This window comes from Pinus tabuliformis, chromosome 2_2, assembly GCF_031772625.1.
Source record: "Pinus tabuliformis cultivar Carrire ecotype Pingquan chromosome 2_2, CPIR1, whole genome shotgun sequence".
Classification (NCBI taxonomy): Eukaryota; Viridiplantae; Streptophyta; class Pinopsida; order Pinales; family Pinaceae; genus Pinus; species Pinus tabuliformis.
The window spans coordinates 776770061-776787731 of record NC_142300.1 but is presented as its reverse complement, the minus strand read 5'-3'; positions in this window follow the sequence as shown (position 1 = coordinate 776787731).

Here is a 17671-nt window from a genome sequence, read left to right as displayed (position 1 = left end):
TTTCGAGCTTTCTTTTATTTTTCTGTCTTCTCACAATTGCTTTGTGCTGGGGACTGTAGAACACATCTAGTGGGGGAATTTCTTCTACGTTAAGTAGAAGTTCTAAGGATGGAGTGATGGAGAGGTCTTCTGCTTCTGTGGTAACGCTGACTATGGTTGGAGCAACTTCTTGCACCTCCTGTGTGTCGTTCACAGGCGTCTTTGGGACTTGCCCTTCGAGGTTGATTAATTCATTAAAGGACTCCCACTCTTTATCTAGCTCTGCTGTGACAGGAGGAGCTTCGATAACGGGAGGGGGAACATCTCTTGGTGGCGAGGTGATAACTTGTTGCTGAGACATTACACTTGACCGAGCTGTATCTTTGACTACTTCTTCGTTAATTCCTTTATCATGCACAGACTCTTCAGGATGTTCGGAACCTTCTTGCGCGGCGTTGGACTTAGATCTGGAAGTGCTGGAGTTCTCACTGAGGCTGATGCTCAGAGTTGGCTCTCTAGTAGGTATTCGCAGCCTTTCTAGTGGAATGCTGGCCAGCCTTCTATCTCTATATGACGTGAATTTCTGGAGGTCACCTGGAGATAACCTTGACTGAGCTTCTCGCAAAATCTCTTTGAGTCAGCTCTTACCCTGAAAGAGATCGTCAAACAAATCTTTGTGTCCGAAGAACACTCTTATCTTGACGTTTGTAGTAAACTCTTGGGCAACTTTATTTGGGTCAAATGGCCTCACCGGGAACTTATATAATTGAAGGCACGTCACGTTTTCAACCTCACCAAAAGCGTGTCCTACATCGAATAAAGAGAAGGCCCTGCAATTGACGGGAAATTGAGGCCAAATGGCCTTTTTCTTATCTTTTAATTCTTTGGTTAAGCCGCCTTTAGAGCAGGTTTGATAAGCGATTTCTCGAGCCAAAAGCTTATCTGGGACATACAAGGGTAGGACATGTGGAGGTAGAGTGCTTCCATAAACTCGAATGTAAGTAAACCATTCTTCCCCAAACCATCTTGCGATGGGGATGATGTCTGCCTCGGCTTCGGGAGAGCACCTTGGGGGGTCCTTATCATATATCATTCTATATATGGGTTATATAAGCCCATGGCAAATCTGGTAAAAATGAGGGGCAAACTGGGAATCCCACAAGACTTTGTGATAGACGTGAATAGGCAACGGGTCTTGGGTAGTCCATTTCCATCCCATAATGGGGAAATTAGATACAAGGCAAACAGAATCCATAACATAGGCAGCCAAATAGAAAGGAGGATAGACCCTTTGAGAAAAGGATCTTTTGGACGTGTAACGAACCACAGCCATATATAGAGTATCGGAAAGAATTTTAGCCCAATCTACTGTATCGACATTTGTGGCAGCGACAATTAATGGCAGCCACTCAGATGAAAACTTGTTGATATCGGGCATACCAAACAACCTACATAGCATGGCTGCAGCAAAACAATATGGAGAAGTAAGGGAACCAGTGTTGTACATACTGTTCTTATCCTTCTTTAACGGCTCATCTCTTCTAGACCATTCTTTAGTGGTATCCGATAAATCTGGGTTCTCCATTGCAAACTTCTTAGCAAATTGTGCATTATAGGTAGCTTGCGGTTCGGGCAGATGGTACATTAGCTTCAGATCTTGGGCGGCGAAAGATCCCACGAGCCCATGTCCCTGAATCTTGAATTGTCTGTTGTTTAATTCTGCATCATCCAGAATCCACTTGATCATATCTGTGTATGGTAGAATCTTAGGCCTGGCCGCTATTCTGTGAAGGAATGAACATGCTAGGTCTTCTAGGGATGCTTCAGAGGAGCGTGGTGCACCTGCAACGGCAGTCACCTTCATTATTCTCGACTTCTCCTCTTCTAATAGCCTGTACATGCCTTCCCATGTGGAGATTCCTGCATCTCGGTTGCAGGCTGTATCTGTGTATAGGGGCGCCATCTCCTTGGTCTTCTCTCTTGCTTCGGAGCTTTGAGCTTTGTTCTTCTTTCCCATTTTTAGTTTGTGTTTCTTTCTGAGTCGTCTTTGCACTTTGTTCCTGCAGATTACAAGTGAAATGGAATGTCCGATCAGAAAGGTGATGCGATAGTTTTAAATGCAAGGGATAAATCAATTACGCCACCTTACGTGAAGAAAATATCCAACAAGGCACGCTTCTTTAATCCTCTTAATGACTGACAACCAATTCATTTACTAACATTAAAAGCGCATGATTTCAGGTCATGTTATGGTAAGTGGCTTTTCCTTTGAAAGGTGCGCCCGAAGGATTCGTACTAAGGTGATTTTATGATTTGCTGACGTACCCTCGCATGTTGCACGATCGCAATATCGCAGATCGCAAAACTTAGTGCTTGCCAAACCTCGTCTGGCTTGTTTTTGCGATATGCGATCTAGCAATCGCAATATCGCAAATCGGTGAATTTCTTGGCTTTTCGCTATGGACATTAGTATGGTGCGATGCGATGTCGTTATTAATCATGAAGGTGGCACGTATTTTGATTTTAGAAGAGTAACGGAGATGTTTCCTATCTTTTTGCATACGCGACTTTAAAAGACCTATCGTCTACCATAGAAAAATATCTAAGATGCCTTTTCTAAATTATGATTTGTAACTTCAAAAAAAAAGTCTAGGCTTTCCTAAAATTTTTATCTAAGGGTCCCCATTCATTCGGTATCATGAGTTGATACTAAATGAAAAAAGGGGGGGGTTGTTGCTGGCCACAACACTTCCTCAGGCTTTCCTCCCAGCTATTCCTTAGTTTTCTGAATCTCTTGACGAGCTACCTTCACCAGGTCAATCTGTTCAAAAATAATTTGTATGGATGACCAAACATCATTTATTGAATGAGTGATGTTGGTCCAAAGAATCTTCCTAGTATCTGTTAAAGGCTTTCTGAAGGTGAGCTCCTTCTCTAATGTTTTCACCTGTTGAGCTAAGCCTTTATTCTTTCTCACTTCTTCAGCAAATTTAATCTTTGAAACATCAGATTTTTGCTCTAAAGTGATGAATTTTTACTTTACTTTCTGAAATTCAAAAACTTGGAGTTTCATTTCCTCCATTGACTTGATTAGTTCTTTTGTATTTAGACTTGAAGTTCCTGCCTGTGTTGTACCTGTAATTGTCTCTATAGTAGCCAAAGGGACATTTGGTGCCAGAGCTATTGCAAGTGTTGAAGGGATTGTTGTGGAGACCATTGGTATTACATTTGGAGGCTGAGAGGTCGACTCACTCTGCCTACTCTTCAATGATTTTTCTAATTCCTGCTCGGTCTCCTTCAACATGTTCATTTAGTTTGAGGGCTAAGTCCATAAGCTCTTTTTTAGATTTCTTTTGAATAACTTTAGCAGTTTCTGGATGCCTTGATGGAGGCAACTTTAACTGCTTTCTCAAGGCAAATGTTCTTCATCTTTCTTCTCTATCAAAGCCTTTATAGCTTTTACATCTTTTGAGTTATGACCAATCCAATAATTAACTCTTCCAGTAATTTAGTTTTTTTATCCTTAGCCTGTGAGGAGGCTTTTTGTAACTGTAACTGTGTAGTAGTGTTGTTCAATGAGTTCTCTAGTCTGTGGGCCATCATGGCTTTACTTGTCAAGGTGGAATACACCATTTCCCCTATCTGCTTATGTAATTAAATCTAATCTACTGGATGAACGACCTTGGCCATGACCTCAATATCAGTTTTGAGGTAATCTGCATGTGATTGGGGCTGTTGTATTTTGGGCTTCAAGAAGCTCATATACATCTTTCATTCCTTGATGTCATAAGCTGACATCAACCTAGTTTGATTTGTGGGGGCCATCTTCATATATTGATTGTAAACTTGGGCCCTTAAAGGTTCATTTCTAGCCTTTATCTCTTTGAAATTTTCTTTTATGTATAGGGACTTGCTAGTTGAAGGCCTGAAGGATGATACTTCAACACTTTGCTATCTTTCGAGCTCCTGTCTCTATGAGCTAGAAGGTGTCCCACCCGTCGGGAAAGTATGTTGACTGTCTGCACCTTCTTTCCTCTGACTCTCTGTAGTTTCTTCAAAATATTCCTCTTCTGAATGGGGATTTAGCTTGTGCTTCTTAGGACCAGGCTGATCTGATGGATCACTGGCAGGAGTAGCAACTTTCTTGTCTTTCTTTAAGCTCATTTCCTCATTCAGAGGAGTCTACAAAATTGGGGGGTCTCCCATGTTAACTTGAGTTGGGTGAGTCTGCGTGGGAGCCAGTTCTTGAGAGGTTTCAGGCTGTTTTGACATGCTTGATTGCCCTTTTGCTGGAGTGTTGGTCTCTTGTTCTCTTCCCTATGATGGTTTTTCAAGTGGTGCACTAGTCTCTTGTGAGTGCCTTTGAGAGGTATCAACTGTTGAGGCACTAGTCCTTGATGTTGGCTTGCGAGAAGTCTCAACTGGCACTTGTTTAAAAGAATCCAGGTCAAGTGTCTTTTGAAGATCTTTCATTACATTTTCAACGTTGACCTGATCATTATCCATTTCTACCAGAGTTCCTTCCGTCCAATCATCCATGTTAGCATATTGCTCAATCTCTAGGATCCTGTGATGAGAATATGGTGATAGTCTATTTTTCATTCTCCTATCACAGATGAAAATGTGGGGGTCATATGGAGTCCAATTAAAACTTTTGTTCAATTTCATGTGGTCTTCTAGGATTTGTTCTACTGCTTTCCATGCTTCCCTATTGTTGCAGAAAAATGGGCATAAGCGATCTTTGATTCTCAGTTGTGCTTTCTTATTGGCCTTGTTAAAATGAATCTAATTTGAGTATATCATTTGCCTATAATATTCCAATGCAATCAACCTCATTGGAACATATTTAAGTAGCTTGAATGTGGAAAGCTCATACCCATATACTCTGATTTCTGTGTGATTCTGGTACAAGTACCAGTCACCTACCCTGTACTGTTTGGAGAGCTGAAGGATCATTTTGATGTCATCACTAATCCTAGGAGGAGGATTTCCTATCAGCATGGTGGTCACTGAGTGGAAAAATTGGTCAATGAACTCATTATATGAATAAGGACAAGCAAAATAATGGTGGAAGATTGAAGTCCAAAAAATAACTGAACTTGGGTTACCCTTTGTATCATGTTTATTGACAGAAAATGGAAACTTATCAGATTAATATTAGAGGATAAGGTGATAGATGAAGGTAGAGTATTTGAATACTTTTTCATTTTCCAGTCTTATGAACTAGTCATGGATTTTCTCAGCAATAAAGGCAGCATAATTGTACTGGACAGCTGGGGGTTGACCAGGGGTAAAGATGGACATCAAAAATAAGGTCAATTCATCTACATATTCACTAGTATTAAATATCATGACCGCAGATATCATATCAACTATAATTCTGCCTATTTCTGTGAAGATAACTGACATATAGGGAGGGGGATTAGTGGTTTGATACTCCTTAAGGATGAAAGTCTGGGAGAGGCAACTAAGTTCAGACAGTGAAATTGGATGATTTCTCAAGCAATCCTCGAAGGGAAATGTGGGTGAGGGCTTGACTGGGATGAAATTGCAGCATCTCATTGATGGAGTCTGCTATAATGGCGAAGAGGACTGTTTGATTGGGAGACATCACTGCTCTGAGATTGGGGTCATAATTTGCATGGCACTGATGAATAATGTCAGGAAAAATGTTGATAGAGGGGAGAAAGTACATTGGGATATTAGATTCCACAGTCCAATGATATCATTGTCATTCAAGTGATTGTATGATCATTGGCAAAAGACTTTTAGGTGGTCTCTATCAGTGCTCAAGTCTTTTATTTGAAAATCCTTATCTACAAAGGGCAGATAGTCTAAATCACGGTGAGGGGTGGTAATGGGTGCAATGTTTAAGGCCATGGGGGTTTCCATTCTGGTTCTTGTGGATTCAGAAAGAAAAATGGGGTTTTTAGGGGAAATTGATGAAAATGGAGGGTCTAGGGAACTTGAATTTCATATGTGGTAAGTGAATTATGGTGAATTGGGGTTCTTTTCAACTAATTTGCAGAGAAAACAAGTATCGAGAGGGTTTCTTGAGAGGAATTGGTAAATACTTGCTTTTATGGATTGGCAACAGAATGCGGGTACACTGGTGTGATTGGAGGACTCTGAGTAGCGTTGACTGCAAATTTTGAAGGTGGTTGGAAGCGAGGAGCACGAGTTGGTTGACCTCGTCGCTAAGTTTTCATGGAAGAATATGTATGCAAAATAGAATGACGAAATGATTTGTTTTGTTTTTTATACAATGTCAAGAATTTGGCGGGTTTCGAGATTTGGACGAGTGGCATCAGCGGGAAGATTTGATGTTTTTTCATTTAGTGGGAGGCGGTAAGTGGTTTTTATCACACCACTAATGGAGGGGAGGCAATATTTAGGCTCATCCACATGATTCCATACAATGAGCGACGCATGGTGAGGGCACTATTCACAAAACCACTTCGTGATCGTGCGCTAATGTTCAGTTGTGGAGGGCTGTGTGATATGCACAATAGCCATTGGATGTGTGAGGTTTGATCTTACGGCTATTAGGGAGGCGAAGTGACAGGAGTTTAATGAGGGTGGGCCCAACGTAATTAAAGATTTTTTAATCATATCGGTTGCAACAGGATTGATCAGGAAAGTTATTAATCAACCATGGGGGTTAATTAATCCTTATATTTGATATGGCGGGGTTGGGTTCTTAATTAGTTACAAATTAACTAATTAATCCAATTTAACAAGGTATTATGGTTATATTTTAATCGAGGGGTGGGATATATAAGATTTTTGGGTTTTTACATAGTTAAAGTAATATGGGAGGGGGTAATTTGCATAGGGGAGTTACTTAATAATATACATTAGTAGTTAATATAAAATTGAATGAAAAGCGCTAAGTCTAAAATATTTTCATGCGTATATTTAAAACATAGGCCAAGTGAAAAACGAGGGTTTTTGTGAAAATAATCTAATTTCCCTAAGTAAGATAGAATTTTACTTAGAAAAAACATTATCAAAGGAATGAATGAATTATAAAGGGGTATGATGATTCGTGAATGAGCTTAAGTACTTAGGCATTATATATTCGGCCGAGGGTCTGGTCCATTCAAAAGTCAGAGAAATGCTCTGAGACCCTCCAATTTAATAGATACCTTGGTACTTTGCGGAAATTAGTGAAAATTTAGGGAAAATGAGTAGGGGAGTTAATTATTTTGGTTTTGTTTGCTTGATGTGCCTTCCATGTGATACATGTCATTTGCCTTATGATGAAAGTAAAAATATTTGCATATTTTAGACATATCATTCATCATATGTTATTCTGTAACCATCATCTACCTACCCTACGTACATAACCTAGCATTTTTACTTCTTTATTAGGGTGCACTTAGACTGGGAAACTCCTATCAAAATTTCTTTTCTTTTACATGGTAATGCCTATCTAAGCCTACACTTATTACATCTACGGGCTTAGATTAAACTATTGAGCTCCTTTATCGCTCTACCTATCTACTTATCTGCCAAGATTATACTATTTGGTCAGATCTTTATTCTCTATTTCTACAACATAAAATTGAAAAATGAACTAGCCAAGCTTAAACTATTTGACTATTCATGAATTGTGGCATAGGTGACAAACTGCACACAATTGTTTATTACACAAAAGTGAAAAAGTAGTGGCATTTAGACTTGCACACTTTCTTGGTCTTTCTTTTTGGTGGGGTTCATTTTCTTTCATATTTTTGACCATCTTTTATTTTTTTTCACCCTTTGATTTTTCTTTTAAGGTATACCCTCTTTATATTTTTTATATTTTTTATTTTTTACAAATATGGAAAACCTTTGCAACAAGAATAGGTATGAACATATTACATAGCTCATTAAGTCAATCATGACATATGACACCTATTGGTGTAGGGGCATAACAGAAGGACAAGTCAACTTGGAGGAGTTCTTCGATGAGATCAACTACTATATTTGGTTGCATCTCTCTCCATTTATATTAATATAAGGAGTTCATTTTTTTCCTATATGTGATGTTATGAATTCATATATTTCAATGCCATGTTTATCCATTGAATGAATTGGTTCGATGATGCAACACAGATGTCGTAGATCATTGGCTTGTGTTGTTTCCTTATGGAAGTTTTAATTATAATGATCAGAGCTAGGGTTGGAGCGTACAATCCAATAGAGGAGTGAAGCTTACGATAGATTATAGGTAGCCTTCATCTCATTGTCCATTTAATTTAAGGAAAAAATTATCGTCTTTGAATTATGTTGTTCTAGACTAGGCCATCAAGCCTAGGGAAGATAGACTAGTCCATCAAGTCTTATACTTATATCTGCAGCCGTAGATTCATCATAACACATTATCAAGTCTAGGGAGGCCAACAAGTCTAGGGAAGATAGACTAGGCCATCAGCAGTTGTAGATTCATCATAACACATTATCAAGTCTAGGGAAGATAGACTAGGCCATCAAGTCTAGAGAAGATACTTATATGTGCAGTCATAGATTCTTCATAACACATTGATAGTCTAGATACTTATATCTGCAGCCGTAGATTCATCATAACACACTATCAAGTCTGATACTTATATCTGCAGCCGTAAATTCATCATAACACATTATCTGCAGCCGTAAATTCATCATAACACATTATCAAGTCTAGGGAAAATAGACTAGGCCATCAAGTCTAAGTCTAGGGAAAATAGACTAGGCCATGAAATCTAAGTCTAGGGAAAATAGACTAGGCCATCAAGTCTAGAGAAGATACTTATATCTGCAATTGTGGATTGGATTTTGGATTCCTCATAACACATTGGTACTAGCCGTAAATTCATCATAACACATTATCAAGTCTAGGGAAAATAGACTAGGCCATCAAGTCTAAGTCTAGGGAAAATAGACTAGGCCATCAAGTCTAGAGAAGATACTTATATCTGCAATTGTGGATTGGATTTTGGATTCCTCATAACACATTGGTACTAGAGAAGATATAAAGGGAAGAGAAGATATAAAGGGAAAATAACACATTGGTACTAGAGAAGATATAAAGGGAAGAGAAGATATAAAGGGAAAATAGACTAGGACATCAAGTCTAGAGAAGATACTTATATCTGCAATTATGGATTGGACTTTGGATTCCTCATAACACATTGGTAGTAGAGAAGATACTTATCTCTGGAGTTGTGGATTCCTCATAATACATTGGTACTTTCATAAGTCATTCTTCATAACTTATATCTGGAGTTGTGGATTCATAACTTATATCTGGAGTTGTGGATTCCTCATAATACATTGGTACTTTCATAAGTCATTCTTCATAACGTACTTACCAAAATTCACTAACTTGATATTCATAACACTTTCATAGTTTTATAGTACCTCCAATAGATTTCCTATATACTACTCTATATCACGAGTCAACACTTATATAAAAAATGACATTTTATTTCATGGTTTCGATATGGGATTATGTAATTAAACTTCTGGATTTTTTGGTCGCCGAGCGGGAATGTTTCTTTTTAATGCAACCTATTACTTTCCTTATTGACCTCATCATTCGCTTACATCCTTTTCTGTTAGATAAATGGTATACCTTTTTATGGTTACATAGCGGTTTAATGACTTACTAGAGTCGTATTTTTGTATTTCATTTTACATAACGAGTTTTCTTGGTTATGCCGCTTGTTGCGACAAGCTTTTCACTCTATTTTCTTCAATGGAAGGTAACATGTGTCCTTATTTTTTCTCCTCCCACCTTGATTTTTCGTATATTTGTCAAGTAGAGGTAATTGTATCTGCAATTTTTCGAAGGAAGACGAAAATATATTCACTCTTTCTTTCAAATACATCCCTGAAAGGTAATTGTTTTCGCAAATACTTTCCTTGGTTATAAATATTTAATTCCTTTCTCTACTGTAATAATCCATCCATTTACAAATTTATTGATTTTTTTTGTTTCTAGAGGTCTGGAGAAGAACCGTTGGGGTTTCATTATACGACTGTTGCTCAAAGGAGGTCAGATGGATTTTAATGTTTTCAGAATTCAAGGGAGTAAGCACCTCTAGAGACGAATTTAATATCTTATTGACATTCAGGGTCTTTTTATTATGTTATATGCAATTTGTTTATTCCCATTCTTATTCAAACCTTATTTCATATTAGGATTCTTTTGAAAAAGTCTCCTTTCTCCTTGGCTTAAGGTTTCAATAAGCTGTAGGGTTTCAATCATGTGATTTTTTTCTCCTCTGTATATTATTTAATGACAATATTCATTATGGCCATATAAATCTCAGCTACTAAATTCAGGGTTAACGATTGTTTTTCTTTCCTCGCGAAAACCATGTTTTCAACTTTTGTCGGTGAAAATATTTCTTCTTCTCATTTTGAGGGTTCTTTGAGGGTTGTATTCAGGGTTACGATTTTATTTAATATTTAAACAAAGTTAAAGTCTGCATTCTACTTGAACTATTATTATATAGAATTCTTTGCTAATTTTATTTTAGTCTATTTTCAAGGTACATATTTTTTTGTTAATAACTATGGCTCACAAGTGTGATTCCATAATAGCTTATAGATAACGTAGGTAAAAATTTTACCTTATATTAGCAGAGTTCTATGATTTCAAGCTTTTTTTCCTTATTCAGAACCAGTTCCTTTTAACTAATATTAACCTACATAGTTCCTCTCTTATTTGTTTTAGGTATTCCTTTTAACGTCCTACCTTAATTTGGACCATGTTTGCGATCGTTCTGGAATTTCACAGTTTTTTAACTTACAACTCAATATTTCTCTCGGTTGGAATTGCAACTCAGTATTCTCTAAGTTCTCTTGTGAAGAACACTTACATTTCCAAGAAGACAATGTTCATTGTCTTACTAATTTTAACTTAGCTTTTATCATGCCAAGTGCCATGGATTACAATTTCCTCTGGGAATTTTGTTTTTATCAGTTTTAATAGGATAAGGTGCCTAATTAAGTTTTCGATGCAGTTAATATAAACCATATCTTAATAGAGGGTTGTTTGACAAACTCCTTTGTAACTGTATTTTTTTAATTTATTTTTTTTATAATCTTATATATAGCATAGAATTTTTACAATTTTTTTTTCGTATATCCACTCTTTTGCATTCATGCATACTTATGAAATATATAAGTTTTGCTTTTTGTTTCCTCTTTTGCATTCATGCATACTTATGAAATATATAAGGTTTTGCTTTTTGTTTCCTCTATTATTTACTCGCATATCTTTTATAATGTTACATAAATAAAATAGTTTCTCTTTGTATATGGCGATGTTTCTCTCCTTGATTAGTGTTGTACATTTACAACTAAATTCTTGTTCTTTGTTATTGTTATAGTAGTAAGAAAAGTATAAGTACTCATGATTTTAATACTCTATTATTTTTGTTGCCTATAGAATTAATCAATTTTAAATATATATGGATACATAGTTGACAGTTACTGGTACAATATAGCATCTATTTATTTATGCAAAGATATCAGTAGAAATAAATTCATCATTGAGCTTGTTGTATCTTTTACATGTTCCTATGTAACTATGTTTTTTATGGATATGTTCTTTTCATAATCCGGGACATATTTTGTGTATCCTCATATGATAAAATTTCTTGTGTATCAATACTCTTACAAAAACCTTACCTTCCTAATCACTCAGTACTATAAAGAATGCTATTCATTATTGTTATTATAGTACTTCAGTTTCAAAAAGAAATTGTCTTCATGTTTAATTATTCTAGTCTTTCTTCATAACCAACACTCGAATACAAAAATCATCCTCCAAATTACATTCCAATTTCATAACCTAAAAATTAAATAATTCACATACTTATACTCTATAAATAAGCTATTTGTTTCGATTTAAGTTTTGTATAAATAATAATGAACTTTTCAAAAATAAAACATAGTAAACATTTTTTGGCATACCAAAATAAAGTTAGAACATCAACTTAAAAGTTTCCATTGGGAAATTAAGAGGTACTTGGCTCCTCCCTTCCTCAACTCAAATTCTACAGGTCTGCCCAAGCAATCAGGTTTGTTTATTAACTACCTCCACCACATCAACTAGTGGACGGTGGTTAATTTCTCATTTATGAGCTCTTGTTACCCACTTCTAAAGACAACCCCCTTGCTTATAGGAAACATTAAATTCACCAATATAATAATATCATAATTAAATATAATTACCGATATTAGATTCTTATGACTTGTCGATGAATAAAATAATTGCAACCATTTTCCTCTTCCATTCATCTGTACTTCAACCATTAATTTTCAATTTTTTCTTATATTCATAAAATAAAAATAAATGCAACATTACAAACAAAAACTATACATAATTTATTAGCAGTAAATTAATAATAATTAAATAATTGTTTGCCTCTTTAGTGTAGAATACTAAATCTACATTAAACTTATATACATGTATTTATAATGAATTCCTAAACCTTAGGGATATTGTACTTCCTATGTATCAATTATTAGTATTAGCTTACCCTAAAAGTATTTATAGGTCTATCACTTTGCTATTCTCAAATTTCCTTTGGTGAGGTGTAAAGAATACTAAGAAGTGTGTGCTTATGCCATGGGAGAAGTTGTGCACTCCTAAGATGGTAGGTGGTTTAGGATTAAGAGATCCAAAAATTCTAAATAGATCCCTTAGCACTAAATTATGGTGGAGATGGATCCAAGGAGTGATCAAACTCTTGAAACAGGTTTGGGATAGGAATTACAGCTTTGCACCCTCATGATTGGAAAATAGGCTAGCCACAAGATTTACTCTTAACTCACCGATCAAGAACTTGATGGAAGGCAACCGTGAGTTAATTCAAGATCATCCCTTTTGGGAAATTGGAAATGGATGCACTATGATTTTTCTAGAAAAATTCTTAGATGCATTTTCCATGACTTCGTGATCAGGTAGATATTAGAGAATTATAAGACTTTACTTCAAAGAAACAATGTTTAAGAATGGTGGACTTTTAGAAGCATGATCCAAACTATACACTTTTGCATGAATAGAAATATCAGGAAGACTCGTGAGATTCCCCTGCCATGGCTTCTTGGCCAATTTTTTCCTAGGATTTGCAAGATCTCAAAATAGCCATAGTTAAGGATCTAGATAAATTTTGATAGGGTTAGTAAACCAATGGAATGTTCATATTGAAGGAAGATTACTAATTACTAACTGTCCATTAGATGTGTCCCTGGGAGCCTTCCTAGAGTAAAATTTAGAGCAATGGATTTTGGCCTAAGGTTTTCCAATTTCTCTGGTTAATGGGGAGATGAAAGATTTTGACATGGGATCATATTTAGAGAAATAGGTTTCCAAGGCCCCTAGCTATGTCAACTTTGTCAAAACTTGGAAGAGACCATGAAAAGTATTTTAAAGTCTTTTTATTTCTGTGTAAAAAAATTGTTGTAATGTTTTTTCTCTCTTTGGTCACCTAGATCACAGTATGAACATACTTGTCAAAACAATAGAGTAGTGGTTCTTCAACATATTCTCCAGTCTAGTGGTAAATCAAGGCTAGATATTTTTCGTTGGTTTCATGGTGTGGGCTTTGAGGAATGAACAAAATAAAAGGTTTTTCAAGAACTAACAATAAAAAATATATCATATATGACATATTATCAGAAAATATATCCGAGAAACAGAAATATCATAAATCTGGTCATAGGAAGATTGGGAAGTGAATCCCTGGGAAGCTGCAATCTTCTTAAAATTTGGACTCTCATTCTCCATGATCTCTTCCCCCTCTTTGAAAACCATAGAAACTAATTTATTGTATCCATCATGCTACTTTCCTCGTCTAGAGGGATTCATGAAACTCAACCTTGATGTATTTTGTAAAGGAAACCCAAGGCCCTCCGATTACATAGAAATCCTTCTAGACTAGGATCACAATACCTTGAGGATTTTTGAAACCATTTTTGGTGTAACAAGAAACAACATTATGGAATTTATAGCTTTAGAAAGAGGTATGAATCTAGCTCTTTCTGGAGGTTACTCCAAGCTTCAGATTGATGGAGACTCTCAACTGGTCATAGTGAATACCCTAAAAAATATTCATAGTGCTCCATTAAAGAAATTTTATAAGTGCTGGAGGGTTGAACATCTTATTTCCCATATTTGGTTGTCTTTTCTCTCCATAAATTATCTTATAACTTCTCATTCTCAGAGAATAGGTAATTGAGAAACACTTTTGCAAGCTAATTTTGGTTATCAATACAAAGATGAACACCTTGATTTCTCTTGGCATCTTATAGCTCAGGAAAATTGGAACTATTCATTGGAATTCATTTTCAATGAGGGTAAAATTTCCCCAAGTTGGCTGGAGAATGAGGGTGAGAAGGTTGTTGGGGAGGAGATCTCACCACTTGACCACCTCATGCAACATTTAAGAGGATGGTTCAGTGGCTCATCCCATAGTTGCAAACACATGCGAATTCCTCTCTATTGATTATGAATATGAAAAATATTATCTCCCAAAAAACATCTTGTTTTTAGACTACTGTTTTAGCAAGTTAAATGGTGTAAATCTATTTCTTGCCCAACATAGGTGGGATTTTTCATAAATTATTACTCCATCACGGGAATATTACAGGGTAACACTCTTACTTTTCTGGAGTTTATTTCTTATTATTTTCTCATCCTAAACCAATCTTCTCTAGACAAAGTTATGTGGGTGTTAATTTGTGCATTATTTTATTTTGGAATTAGCTATCCCGTGGAAAGGAAATTATGGCAGGACCTAGGATGAGAGTTCGAAAGTGTTATGTTTGGTGTTGTTGGACCACTTCTTATTGGTTACACTACTAGACCTTTTTTCTTTCACCTTGTGGTGGTAGATGTGCCTTCAATCATCTACCTCCTCTTGTCCTCTCGACCTTTGTGCATTGCATTACTAGTGGTACTCTATATGATTTTTGTCTCTGTTCTAGTGGTACTTGGTTTCATTTGAGATCATAATTGTTTGCCTCACCTTAGATAGGTGGTCTATAGAGCATGGTAGTTTCCTTCGTATTTTATGATATTTTGTATATGGTTTGAAGTATTGCATAGTTAATCTTTTCCCACCTCCCCTCTTAACTCGTTTCCTTCGCTATATTCTTAGACCTCCAGTCAGTTCTCCCCTTTACTGCTTGTAGGCTATCACATGCCTCGATGTATTTTCTCTTGGTTATTCACCTCTCTTATTACCGCCATTTTACTCCAAACCCCAAAAATCAATTGAATATTAATATATAATTTTTTATTTATTTATTTTTGAATAAATTAACATTAAAATTATCTCTAACAAATTTTATTAACAAAACCAAATTTATATATATATATAGCAATGAATCCATTTAATTTTACGATCTAATTAAACAACAAAAATTAATAGAAGATTAATGTATAATTTTTTTTCTTAATTAATTTTAATAAATTAAAATTATCTCTATCAAATTTTATTTAAAAAACCAAATTTTCATATATATATTTTAAGCTAGTTAAAATGTTATCATTATAATCATTTCTATGTTTCACATATTTTTATTCATTTTCATTTTACTATATTTTTACAGATAACCTATATTAAATGTTTTATTTAGTATAAATTAATAGAATTTTATTTTATTTGCATGTGGTAGCACAATTATTAAAAAGCATGATGGAAAGCCCTTGTGCATCCAAGTGATCGAAAATTCAAGCATGTCTCACAAACTAAACCAAACTATATATATATATATATATATATATATATATATATATATATATATATATATATATATGACTTAATATTTATTATACATAATAAATATAAAGTCAAATAGATTTATCTTCTGATATATTATTGATGGTGTTGGATATTCTGCTAACACGAAGGGACCTCACCAGTGTGAAACCCCAATTAGACATCACATAATTCGGGATAGGAGCTCTATCCTAATTTAGGCCGCACAACCATTATATGTGTGATTTTATCTTGGATATCTAATGTAAAGAGATGAGTGTGAGACATGGAAAATTTTAGGGGCGAATGTTCACCCTTACGCGAAATTAAGGGGTTTTAAATTTTTAGTGGGCGAATATTTTGTATCATAGTACTTTTTACAAATCACCTCAAATAGCCCACCTTATTTTAAGGGAGAGGGTAAGAAAGGTAAATTTAGTCCTTGAAATTAGGAGTTACAGCCTTCCATTCACCCTAATTTTCAAGAATAGGTTTTATTTAGGTGAATCCTATGGGCCTAATACCATATTTATAAAGGAGGTATGATAAATTAATAAAAATATAAATAAATAAGAGGTATGGTAAATAAATAAAACATTTTTTATATTTACTCCATAAGTCAACATATATACATGCAAGGGTGTAAACAAATAAAAATATAAATAAAGTGGAGGTATGGTAAATAAATAAAACCTCTTTTATATTTAGTCCATAACCCTCTTTCTATTTATGAAGGCTCAAAAAAGAGGTTTTATTTAAGTGAATCCTATGGGCCAAATACCATAAAGATGTATGGTAAATTAATAAAAATATAAATAAACTAGAGGTATGGTAAACAAATAAAATATTTTTTATATTTACTCCATAAGTCACCTTATATTTACAAACACTCAAAAAATGCGTTATATTTAGGTGAAACTGATGGGAAAAATACTATGGGCCAAATACCATGGGCTAGATTATTATTAATACCATGCAAAAGAACATTATTAACTCTAATACTAGTATTAATAAAAATAAAAATGGCATATGGTATTGATCCATGGTATTCATGTGGAATGTAGCCGATTTAAATGGGGGAATTAAACCAACATAGATCCATATTTACTCTGGATCTACTAAGCCCCGAGAGGCATCAAATATCGTGATGTGCAAACTAGAATAGAGTGAAAAAATATTTGATCCCTCTCGGGGCTTGGTGGATCAAGAGTAAAAAAATGATTTTGTAATTTAATGTATGTTAAACATTTTAACTTGGTTAAAATAAAAAATAAAATAAAAGTCAATTATTAATTTTATTAATTTTTATAAATTACTAATAGTAATTTTTAAGCTCCAGGTTTATGATAACCCATGGTATTGACCCATGGTAATACCATGGTATTCATGTGAGCATAGGCTATTTAAAGGGGAAATTCTATCATCTTAGATCCATCTTAATTCTTGGTCTACCAAAGTGCTCAGAGAGATAAATAGATTTCATCCCCCTAAGAGTGGTAGATGTGGAGTTAAGATCAATATAGGTTGGTTTTTATGATAATAAAGATATTAAATAGACTTAGGAAATTATATTGTAAAAACATCTTAAGGTGAGTGGTTAAAGCTACATTTAGTCACTTCACAAAATTTAGTAAAAAATACCAATATCTCCACTAATATTGGTTTTTAACTTTTTCTGATTTAACAAAAAAAATTCAAAACAATGAAACCTTATCACTCTTTCCGCATCACCCTCACAGAAAATTCCTCACCATTTTTCAAACATTATCAATATGATATCTTCATGAAAAAGTTTAGGTACTAATGTTGGATTAGTTGCTTGAAAAACAAGCTGGTTTTTACAACCTTGCATCTTCTGTGCTATTCTTAGTTTGTCCTAATGATCTGTAGGGGTTGGAGCCACTGCACCATATTTTCCTAAAAGGTGGAGATTGTTCACCAGAAAGGAA